We start from the raw sequence: 12,798 nt of genomic DNA, 5'->3' as shown, positions 1-12,798 counted from the left end.
GAAGAAGAATAGGAAAAAGATGAATAAGAAGAATATGAAGAATGTAAAGCAGTGATGCGCAACTGCTTTGTCCCTCTGAATCTGAAGAGGCAGGTGGGCCAGTGCCTATGGTCAGCACACCTCAGAACACATCAGATGATGAGACTCAGGTGCCACTTTCTGGTGCGTACGGTGCTGGCGAGACTACCCAGGAGAAGCAGGTGTTTGAAGAGGGGAGTGTAGATGATGAGGTCCTTGACCCATCATGGCGTGAGGAACAGGAAGTTGGTGGGAGCAGCTCTGAGGAAGAGATTCCCCGAACGGCCAAAACAGGAGGGAGAGGGAGGGGGCAGACTTGGTTGCCTGTAGCCTCCACTTCGGCACCAGTTAGGAGCATTCCTCTTCTAAAACCAAAAACGGGCGCTTCCAGGACTTGCAGTGCCTGGTCTTTTTTTGACACAGTTGCAGATGACATTTGCTTTGTCAAATGCAAGCTGTGTCATCAGAAAGTCAAAAGAGGGAAAAGTGTCAGCAACCTCAATACCACAAATATGTGGAAACATGTGCGGACCAAGCACGTGGTGGAGTTACAAAGACACACTGAAGACGTAGGCCAACCTACAGCACCACCTACCAACTCTTCAGCCCGTGTTGTAGCCTCTTCCTCCAGCTCACACAGCTAGTTCGGCTTACTCACAGGATCACCATGGAAGAACCTCTGGCACTGTTGTCCAGAGACCCAGTGACATTCCACCCACAGCACCACGTTCCCTGTCATCCTCACACTCCCAGGCCACTCTACAGCCATCGGTAGCACAGGCATGGGAGAAAAGGCAGCCATACTCGGCAAGCCATCCCCGAGCACAGGCTCTGAATGCTAGCATTGCAAAACTAGTGGCCCTTGAAATGCTTTCATTCAGGCCGGTGGACACTGACACCTTCTGTAACTTCATGGCTTTGGCAGTCCCACAATACACTGTGCCCAGCCGCTTTTATTTCAGCAGGCAAGCCGTCCCTGCCCTGCAAAAGCATGTGGAGGGAAAAATTAAACATGCGCTACTAAACGCCGTCAGTAGCAAGGTCCACCTGACCATCGATGCGTGGACCAGTAACCATGGACAGGAACGATACCTTTCCCTCACTGCCCATTGGGTCAATGATGTGGAGCCGGGTACAGATCTTGAGAGTGGCCATGTACGTGTTCTGCCAACTCCAAGGATTGCAGGAATCCAGTCTGTACACTGACTCCTCCTCATACTCCAGTTCCTCAGAATCAGCGCTGCAGGAGCCTGTTATGACCGATATGAGCACAGCCGTGGCCAAACGTCAACAAGTCGTACTGAAATTAATTTCTTTAGGGAATCGAAGCCACACAGCGCAGGAGCTCTGGAATGCCATCAAGCAGGAGAGCGAAGTGTGGTATGTGCCAGCGAATCTCCAGCCAGGCTTGGTAGTGTGTGACAATGGCTGAAATCTGGAGGCAGCTCTGGGCCTAGGCAACCTTACTCACATCCCATGTCTGGCACATGTGCTCAACTTGGTCATGCAGAGCTTTCTGAGGGAATATCCGGATCTTGATGCATTGCTGCACAAGGTCCACATAGAGTGCGCTCACTTGCGGCGTTCCAGCATGGCAAGATCACGCATTGCAGCTCTGCAGCGCCGATTCCACCTTCCGGAACATTGCATCATATGTGACCTACCCACCAGGTGGAATTCAATGTTACATATGTTTTAGCGGTTGTGTGAGCAGCTGGCAGCAGTAATGGAGTACCAGCTGCATCAGGCGCAAATAAGTCGCACTGCGCGCCGGTCACACTTCACCACCACTGAGTGGGCCTCCATGAAGGACATCTGCCACGTTTTGCGTGCCTTCGATGATTCCACACGGATGGCGAGTGCAGATGATGCACTAGTCAGCATGACTGTCCCCCTTATCTGCCTGCTTCAAAAAACACTGCAAGCACTAAAGGAGGAGGTTTTGGAAGAGGTGCAGGATGAGTCACAAATGCCATCTGCTTCTGGACAGTCTGCGCAACGTGGTTCCTCACAAAGGCCTAGGCAGTGGACACTTTGTGAGGAGGATGAGGAGGAGTCAATGGAGGAAGACATCTCTCCAGAGGAGGGAGGTACACAATGCTCTAGTAGTCAGCATGTAGAGCGAAGGTGGGGTGATGCAGAGCAGGCAAAGATGACGCCTCAAGCAGGGGACAGCGTTTCTTGGCCAGTAGGGAGTCTGAAGCACATGGTTGATTTCATGCTGCAGTGCCTGAGAAACAACCGCTGCATCGCCCACATTCTCAACATGGCTGATTATTGGGTGTACACCCTCCTAGATCCTCGCTACCGGGACAACTTACAAAGCCTCATAACACCGTTGAACTGGGAGCGTAAAATGCGGGAGTACCAAGACACACTGGTGCATTCCATCATGTTCTCCATTCCACCCAAGAGCAGTGCTGCTAGTGCTTTACAAAGCAGCTCTGCGCATCAAGGCAGTGGAGGAAGCTCTGCGCAAAGAGGGAGCAGAGGCAGCGCCTCAGCACAAGGCAAGACCAGTATGGCCCAAATGTGGCAAAGTTTTGTGTGCACGCCAAAAATGTCTACACCATCACAGACGGCTCCAGTCAGCAGGAGGCAACGTTTCCGTCAGATGGTGACAGACTACATGTCTTGCCCTGTCAGTGTACTCCCACACGGCTCTTCCCCCTTCAAGTTTTGGGTCTCTAAGCTGGATACATGGCCAGAGCTTAGCCAGTAGGCATTGGAGGTGCTGGCTTGCCCTGCTGCCAGTGTATTATCGGAACGAGTCTTTAGTGCCGCAGGTGGTGTACTAAGAGACCGTCGTACGCGACTATCCTCCGATAACGTTGACCGGCTTACTTTTCAGAAAATGAACAAGGCCTGGATCTCGCCAGAATTTGCCAGTCCTCTTCCAGAATAAATAATTGGTTGGCAACAGTATCCAGGTCTCCTGTTGTGTTCATGTTTCCACCACCTGAACTGTAATCCCTGGGCTCCAACACCGCCAGTTGTTGCTCAGAAGTGCCGTCTGCACAGAGAAAAACACTAGCTACTGTGTTAGTGGGGTTCAGTAATGTCAGCTGCTCCCCTGCTGTGTGTACGGCAATATCTCCTGCTCCCTCCACATTCATCCCAACATCAGATATTAAACTTGCTCCAATTAGGCCTTAGCCTACTCCATGAATGACCCTGGGCTCCAACACCGCCAGTTGTTGCTCAGAAGTGCCGTCTGCACAGAGAAAAACACATGCTACAGTGTTAGTGGGGTTCAGTAACGCCAGCTGCTCTCCTGCTGTGTGACCGGCAAAACCTCCTGCTCCCTCCACATTCAAACTACATCATATTTTAAACTTGCTCCAAGTAGGCCACAGCCTACACCATGATTGATCCTGAGCTCCAACACTGCCAGTTGTTGCTCGGAAGTGCCGTCTGCACAATAAAAAAAAAAACATGCTCCAGTGTTAGTGGGGTTCAGTAACGTCAGCTGATCCCCTGCTGTGTGTCCGGCAATTTCGCCTGCTCTGTCCACATTCACACTACTCCAGATTTTAAGCTTGCTCCAATTAGGCCTCTGGCTACACTCTGTTTCTACTGTAATCCCTGGGCTCCAACACCGCCAGTTGCTGCTCAGAAGTGTCTTTGGCACAGGTACTCCCTCCTGCCCAGCCTGGTTCCAGCACGCCAGCTGTTTCTGGGTAGTGTCAACATCACTTTGCCACCAATACGTTGTCCTGTCGTGTTGCGGTCGGGTTAGCCGACTCTATGGTGCCTGCAGTTTAGGTGCTTACTATGTCGGCTGCGGGATCTGGCAATAAAGGCTGGTTCCGTAGTTCCAATAGGACAAGCACCCCCTGTAGGACTGTGGGTTTTGGTAACTGCAGCTGGCTCGCGGCCTTGCAACTGTTTTTCATGGGTACCTTCTGCTACCCATCCGGGTTCCAGTACCTTCAGCTGGTCCTCGGTAGTTCCATTGCCTCTTGTTCCTTCTGCTGCCCCTCCAGGTTCCAGCACCGTCAGCTGGTTCTCGGCAGTGCCTTTGGCTTAGGTGCCTCCATCTCAGTATCCGAGTTCCAGCAACGTCTGCTGGTCCTTGGTAGTGCCTTCTAGCACAGGTACCTCCCTGCTTAGTCACTGGGTTCCAGTACCGTCAGCTGGTCCTCTGTAGTGCCATTGGCTCTTGTAGCTTCTGATACCCATCCAGGTTCCAGCACAGTCAGCTGGTCCTCGGTAGTTCCTTTGCCTCTTGTTCCTTCTGCTGCCCCTCTGGGTTCCAGCACTGTCAGCTGGTTCTCGGCAGTGCCTTTGGCTTAGCTGCCTCCATCTCGGTATCCGAGTTCCAGCACCGTCAGCTGGTCCTCGGTAGTGCCATTGGCACTTGTTCCTTCTGCTGCCCCACCGGGTTCCAGCACCGTCAGCTGTTTCACGGCAGTGTCAACGTCACTTTGGCACCAATACCATGTCCTGTAGTGTTGCGGTCGGGTTAGCTGACTCTGGTGCCTGCAGTTTAGGTGCTTCCTATGTTGGCTGCGGGTTCTGGCAATAAAGGCTGGTTCCATAGTGCCAATAGGACAAGCAAACCCTGTAGGACTGTGGGTTTCGGTAACTGCGGCCGGCTCGCGGCCTTGCATCTTTGTTTTTCATGGGTACCTTCTGCTACCCATCCTGGTTCCAGCACAGTCCGCTGTTTCTTGGCAGTGCCTTTGGCTTAGGTGCCTCCTTCTCGGTATCCGAGTTCCAGCAACCTCTGCTGTTCCTTGGTAGTACTTTCTAGCACAGGTACAGTACCTCCTGCTTAGTATCCGGGTTCCAGTACCATCAGCTGGTCCTCGGTAGTGCCATTGGCTTTTGTTCCTTCTGCTACCCCCGTGTTCCAGTACCGTCAGCTGGTTCTTGTCAGTTCCTCAGCCTTCTTGTACTTTCTGCTACATTTCCAAGTTCAAACTTTTTGAAATGGTTTTTGGTAATCACTCCCTGACGATGACCCTGAAGACCACCCCAAAGAAGACCAAATTGATGACCCTGAAGAAGATGACCAAGAGGATAAAGAACATGAAGACAACCACCAAGTTACAGAACACCAAGAGACAGAAGACCAAGAAGCAAAAGAACAAAAAGCAGAACAACATTAAGCATAAGACTAAAAATCAGAGCAAAAGATATTATCTAAATTATAAGCAGAAGAGGACTAAGCAGTGTATGGGGGTAAGTCCGTTCCTCCTCGTGGTGCCCCTGGAAAATGCCTGCTGCTGCAGGCCAAACTGAACGCGGACAAATCCTGTTGTAAATCTTTTGTGACTGGCAGAACGGAAGGTGTAATCTTCAAACTTTTACAGATAACTACAGGAATGCCTGTCACAAATAAGAATATGATGAAGAAGAAGAATAGGAAGATGAAGTAGAATATGAAGAAGAATAATAGTTGAATAAGAAGAATATGAAGAATGTAAAAAAAAAAAAAAAGAATAATAGGAAGAAGGTGATGAATAAGGTGAAGAAGAAGTTGATGAAAAAGATGCTGCTGCTGCTGAGGATCATGAAGGAGAAAGTGTGGGAGAAGTAAAAAAGAAGGTGAAGAGCATGGAATTAGTGAAACATACATATCTGACAAAATCTAAAAAAGGTTAACAGTCAATATCTTTGTAACTCCGAACGTCTTAAAAAAAAATTAATTCCTGCTATTCCATTTGATTGGGCTAAACCTCTATGCCTTTAATATCTCCCCCACCTCCCCCAATACATTCTACATTATTATTAGTTGTTTTTCTTCATGTAGAATTAACCTACAAGGAAAGAAAGGGTTTATTTTAATTCCGATATTTTTGTCCCATTGACTTGCATTGGTTTCCGGTATCGGAATCGGCGATATCCGATACTTTTTGGGTATCGATCCGATCCAATCCGATCCGATATTTCACGATATCGGATGGTATCGCTCAACACTAGTCAGGAGGGGTTTACAAGGTGGATGTATCAGAGCTGGCCCATGTGTGTACTTGTGTGGGGTCAGGAGGGGTTTACAAGTTGGATGTAGCAGAGCCGTGTGTGTATTTGTGTGGGGTCAGGAGGGGTTTACAAGGTGAATGTAGCAGAGCCGTGTGTGCACTTGTGTGGGGCCAGGAGGGGTTTGCAAGGTGGATGTATCATGTAGCACAGCCGTGTGTGTTCTTGTGTGAGGTCAGGAGGGGTTTACAAGGTGGATGTAGCAGAGCCGTGTGTGTACGAGGTGTACAGAGCAGAGCCGTGTGTGTACGAGGTGTACGGAGCGGAGCCGTGTGTGTACGAGGTGTACGGAGCAGAGCCGTGTGTGTACGAGGTGTACGGAGCAGAGCCGTGTGTGTACGAGGTGTACGGAGCAGAGCCGTGTGTGTACGAGGTGTACGGAGCAGAGCCGTGTGTGTACGAGGTGTACGGAGCAGAGCCGTGTGTGTACGAGGTGTACGGAGCAGAGCCGTGTGTGTACGAGGTGTACGGAGCAGAGCCGTGTGTGTACGAGGTGTACGGAGCAGAGCCGTGTGTGTACGAGGTGTACGGAGCAGAGCCGTGTGTGTACGAGGTGTACGGAGCAGAGCCGTGTGTGTACGAGGTGTACGGAGCAGAGCCGTGTGTGTACGAGGTGTACGGAGCAGAGCCGTGTGTGTACGAGGTGTACGGAGCAGAGCCGTGTGTGTACGAGGTGTACGGAGCAGAGCCGTGTGTGTACGAGGTGTACGGAGCAGAGCCGTGTGTGTACGAGGTGTACGGAGCAGAGCCGTGTGTGTACGAGGTGTACGGAGCAGAGCCGTGTGTGTACGAGGTGTACGGAGCAGAGCCGTGTGTGTACGAGGTGTACGGAGCAGAGCCGTGTGTGTACGAGGTGTACGGAGCAGAGCCGTGTGTGTACGAGGTGTACGGAGCAGAGCCGTGTGTGTACGAGGTGTACGGAGCAGAGCCGTGTGTGTACGAGGTGTACGGAGCAGAGCCGTGTGTGCATGGTGTACGAAGCGGAGCCGTGTGTGTACGAGGTGAACAGAACGGAGCCCTGTATGTACGGAGCTGAGCCGTGTGTTTATGGAGCAGAGCAGAGCCGGGGGTGTACGGAGGAAAGCCGCATGTGTACGAGGCAAACAAAGCGGTGCCATGCGTGTAGGAGGCGTATGGTGGGGAGCATTTATACCTCCCGTGTCCGAACCGTCCCGGATTCAGAGAGACTGTCCCGATTTTGAGAGAGACTGCCCCAGCCAGGAGCTTACTTTTCCAGCGGACACAGGAGTACACGGCGGAGCCCCAAGGAGCAATTTAAAACTCGCACGTAACGTTCTACCGGAAGTGACGTGCTGGAAGCTGACCAGAAATTACGTAATTTCGGGAGGAGATTGTGAAGGAACCATGGAGGCACTTCAGGGAATGCTTCAGATCCATCACTGTGTCCTCCTCTGACAGAGCGGACAGCGGGATCGCCTTGGAATCGGGGATGTCGGCCATGTGAGCAGATCATGATATGTCATGTCCTGCACCAGGCTGCTCAGGTGGGTACCACAATGGGAGCTTGGCTGCTATGATATCTTTATAGAATTATTCTGTTTCTTTCTCTCTAATCTTTTTTTTTTTCTCTATCTGTTCTCTTTCTTTCTGTCTCTGTTCTCTCTGTCCTCTCTTTTTCTCTCGGTTCTTTCCCCTCTTTCTTTTTCTCTCTACCTCTGTTCTTTCTTTCCCCTCCTTTTTCTCTCTCTCTCCCTGTTCTTTTTTTTCTGTCCACTCTTTTTCTCTGTTCTTTCTTTCTCCGTTCTTTCTTTCCCCTCTTTTTTCTCTCTCCCTTTGTTCTTTTTTCCCCTCTCTTTCTCTGTTCTTTTTTTCTGTGCACTCTGTTCTTTTTTCTCTGTTCTTTCTTTCCCCTTTCCTTCTTTCTGTTCTTTCTATACCCTCTTTCTTTCTCTTTCACTCTGTTCTTTTCTTTCTCGCTGTTCTTATTTCCCCTCTTTCTTTCTGTTCTCTCTCTCTCTTCTTTCTTTTATGCGTACACAACTAATCAGTAGCCTCCTTCACATGAACGTGTTTTGCCACAGAGCTAGTGTCCGTGTGATCTACACGGAGACAAGTCCTTTTTTGGCCGTCACCACGATGTCACACGGCATGAATCGTGGCATGTGTTTAAAGGGGGGGGGGGCCCACTGAGACTCTTTCGCCCGGGGCCCTCAAAAACCTGGAGCCAGCCCTGAATGTACAGTACCTTTATTTTCTATGCAAAATGAAAACCGCAGTGCAGATGCTGCTATATTTTCATTGCGGATTTGCTGCAGTTTCAAATCCTCAGAAAGAATTGACATGTCAATTCTTTCTGTGGATTCCGCTGCGGTTTGCCATCTGCTCTATTGCAGAGATGATAAACCACAGGTCAAACCTGCAGGCTAATCCGCAGATAAACTGCAGGTCTTCTGACCTGCGGATTTTACTAAATCCGCGTGGAAAAATCCGCAGAGCATTCCGCAGCTTGTGCACACACCCTTACAGTGTAGACTATACCACAGATGCACAGGTGTCTTCTTTGCAAAGACCAATAAAGTAATAGAAGGACCAATGTGAAACAATGTATGGACAACGGGAAAAAGGGAAGAAGACTGGGCTCACACTGCGTTAAGGCAGTCCATTTAACGGATTGCGTTACACCGTGGCATAACGCGGTGTAACGCAATCCGTTATTGCTGTCATTCAACATTAGGAGAGCATCGCTAGCGCATGCCATAAATCGGCATGCGCTAGCGATGTGCCGTCATTCTGTGACAGACCCTCGGATGCGGGCTGCAGCGTCCAGGGGTCCGTCACTGCTAACGCAGATGAAGCATGTGCGCTAGCGGGCTCACAACGCAATCGCGTTGTGTAGCGTTAATGCAGTCCGTCAACGCTATGCGTTGAACGGACTGCATTAACGCTATGTGAACTAGCCGAATACAGTGTGAAGTTTTAGAATTGATGAAAAGACAATAACTTTGAACACAATTTATATTTATTGACATGTTCATACATAGAAAAAAAACAGAAATGACACAGGTTACTACATATACAACGTCTTGTATTTTTACACCAAAAGAATAAAAAAACAATTCACATTCCAGCTGTCCCTCTCCCTCTCTTCATACTGCAGGTCTGTTTCTCTCTCCCCCACAAACACCATCCTCCAGCTGCCCCTGCTTCCATTCACCATACTTCAGCTGTGTCTCTGCTCCCATTCACCATACGCCACCTCTGTCTCTGCTCCCATTCACCATACACCAGCTCTGTCTCTGCTCCCATTCACCATACACCAGCTCTGGCTCTGCTCCCGTTCACCCTACACCAGCTCTGGCTCTGCTCCCGTTCAGCATACACCAGGTTTGGCTCTGCTTCCAGTCACCATACCCTGCTCTGGCTCTGCTCCCATTCATCATAACCCAGCTCTGGCTCTGCTCCCGTTCACCCTACACCAGCTCTGGCTCCGCTTTTGTTCACCCTACACCAGCTCTGGCTCTGCTCCCGTTCACCATACAACAGCTCTGGCTCTGCCCCCATTCCCCATACCCAGTTCTGGCTCTGCTCCCATTCACCATACCCCATACGCAGCCTCTGACTGCTCCCATGCTCAACCTCTGCCCCCATGCACAGCCTGTGCCCGCTCCCACACTCAGCCTCTGCCTGCCCCCCATGCTCAGCCTCTGCCTGCTCCCCATGCTCAGCCTCTGCCTGCCCCCATACTCTGTCTCCCACCCTCCACTTCACCCCTCCAGAGAATGACCTTCACACTTCTGTCCTTGCCGCTGCTATGTTTAGGCCACTCACTCCTGGCTTCTTGGTGTCTTGTGCCATGATCTTCACTGCTGACATCTCTGGTGAACGATGTCAACACTTCTCTCCTATGGCTCCACAGGATCTGTGATACCGGAAGTGAACTGATCAACTTCTGGTTACTGATTACAACTCCAAAAAACATTGGGTAAGCGATGGGCTACAGTAAAATGGCACCCAGCCACACCTACAGCTGTGAATTGGGCAGCCCACAGAGACATGCCCAGTTCACAGCTAACGCGACTGCATGATTATACATAGGGTTGGCTTCCAACCGCTCATGTCTATGCCCAGGGCAGCCGTATTTACAGATTGTAAGTGTTGTGCACTGACTCTAAGGCTGTGTGCACACGATGCAGATTTGCAGCGGCTTTTACCGCGCAGAAATGCTGCATATCCGCATTGTGATGTACAGTAGCCTTAAAATCAATGAAAAAATAAAACCGCTGTGCAGACGCTGCGGATTTTTCCGCGCGGTTTTCCTGCGGTACAAAATCCGCAGCATGTCACTTTTGTGCGGTTTTCCACCTCCCCTGTCACCAAATCCGCAGGGGGAAACCCGCACAAAAACCCACAATAAAACCGCAGGAAAAATGGAAGAAATCTGCAGGAAAAATGCAGGTCATTTGACCTGCGGATTTCTACCATTCTGCACGGAAAAATCCATCTGCACTCAGCCTAAGGGTATGTGCACACATTTGCGGATTCTGCTGTGCTTTCGATGCTGAGTTTACTAAATCCACAGGTAAAATGACCTGCGGATTTAGTGCAGATTTACTGCGGATTTTCTGCAGACTGTGTGGATTTCCACTGCGGTTTTACCCCTGCAGATTTCTATAATGGAGCAGGTGTAAAACCGCTGCAGATTCCACACAAAAGTAGTGATATGCTGCAGTTTCAAATCCGCAGCAAATCTGCGTTGCAAAATCTGCAACATGTGCACAGTGTTTTTTGATTTCCAAATACTAGAATGGTACTGTACATCACTTGCAATTCTGCTGTGGATCCACAGGGACAAATCCACTGCGAATCCGCAGCAGAATCCGCAACTTGTGCACATGCCCTTACACTCTTGCAAAGCAAAATGGCAGCCCCCAGTAGCTGCAAAAAAAATTAAAAAAAAATATATATATATATATTATTATTATTATTATAATAATGTGCACTTGAAAATATGTTCTAAAACTAAGGAATTTAATAATTTTTAATTTTTTTATTAATATAAAAACATGGCACCTTCCCTTTAAATAGTTAAAAAACATATGTAGGTAAATTAGGGAGCAGCATAGAGGCTGCTGAGCATTGATGCAATGAAACACTGACAAATAAATACAAGCTGCACAATATGAGGGCGGTTTCACACGTCCAGATAATTCCGGTACTGGAAAAACCGGTACCGGAGCCATCCATGTCCGTGTGCTATCCGTATGTCCGTGTGTACCATCCGTGTGTGATCCGTATGCTGTCCGTGTGCTGTGCGTGTGTCCGTGTGGTGAAATAATTGGTTTTAATATTAACCCTATGACTCCTAAAAACGCACACGGATGGCACACGGACGCCATCCGTGTGCGGTACGTGTTTACACGGACCCATTGACTTGTATGGGTCCTTGTGATCAGTGCTGTTGCACAAAAACGGACATGTCAGCGTGTTTTGCACACGGACACACGGTCCGTGAAAACACGCTGACATCTGCATAGACACATTCATTAGAATGTGTGTCAGTGTCTCCGGTACGTGAGAAAACTGTCACTACACGTACCGGAGACACTGATGTGTGAGACTAGCCTGAGAGGGAGTATGTTAATCAAGTGATTTTTTTTTTCACCCTGAATTGGTGTGCTGCATTAGTTTTTTGTCTGTACGATCCTAGTTAGCAAAACAATCTTAATCTTTATTAGGGGTACAAGACAGGATCGGGGAACTTGTGCAAATGACAAGCAAATAGTGCAATAGTGCTAGAGGACGCGCAAACCTGACCACAGCCAAAGGAATTCAATGGTAAGAATATATGCCACAATGGCAGATGTAAACACTCTTAGTATCCTGGAATACTGACTGATATGATATCAGAAAATAATTAAAAACCACACGACCCAAGCAAAAATATGGTCAGTTTTTGTTTGGGTCGTGCCGCTTTTAATTATAAAAGGCTCAAATAAATTATTGGATTTATGTATCTATTTTTTTGCATCAAACTCAGCATATGGTGATTTAGACATCTTCCTAGGGGAGTTATGTATGCATACTGTCCCTAATCAGTGGGTTTCATTTTATTTTCTGATATCATATCAGTCAGTATTCCAGGATACTGAGAGTGTTTACACTAGCACTATTGCACTTTTTGCTTGTCATTTGCACATGTTCCCCATTTGCTCCCCGATCCTGTCTTGTACCCCTAATAAAGATTAAGATTGTTTTGCTAACTAGGATCATATGGTCGTATTTTTCTGTGGTTTCCACACTCTCATTTATGATATTTAACGACTGATCCCCTAATGGTCCTGGATTAACAGCACTTGTGATATTCATTTTGATATATAGGATGCTGTTATATACCTTTGCTATTCTATTATGTATAGTATGAGAAATTCCGGCACTCATTCTCATACTATACATTGAGGAGTGGTATCCTTTTCCGTGCACCTCGAAGACGGAGTGACGTGTACTCTATTCTTGTTTGCTATTCTATTATGTTAGTTTTTTGTCTGAAGATATATAATAGATTATAGATAGGAAGATAAATAGATAGATAATAGATAATGGATAACAGATAGATGGATAAAAGATGGACAGATAATAGATAAAAGATAAATAATAGATAGATAGATTCGGAAAAAAGTATTCAATCAACCACCAATTGTGCAAGTTCTCCCACTTAAAAAGACGAGAGATGCCTATAATTTACATCATAGGTAGACCACAACTATGAGAGTCAAAATGAGAAAACAAATCCAGAAAATCAACCTGTCTGATTTGACAAGATTTATTTAGCAAATT

The sequence above is a fragment of the Dendrobates tinctorius genome, unplaced genomic scaffold (genome assembly GCF_039654945.1).
Source record: "Dendrobates tinctorius isolate UK_male_01 unplaced genomic scaffold, ASM3965494v1 ptg000028l, whole genome shotgun sequence".
NCBI lineage: Eukaryota > Metazoa > Chordata > Amphibia > Anura > Dendrobatidae > Dendrobates > Dendrobates tinctorius.
This window is presented reverse-complemented; position numbering follows the sequence as displayed.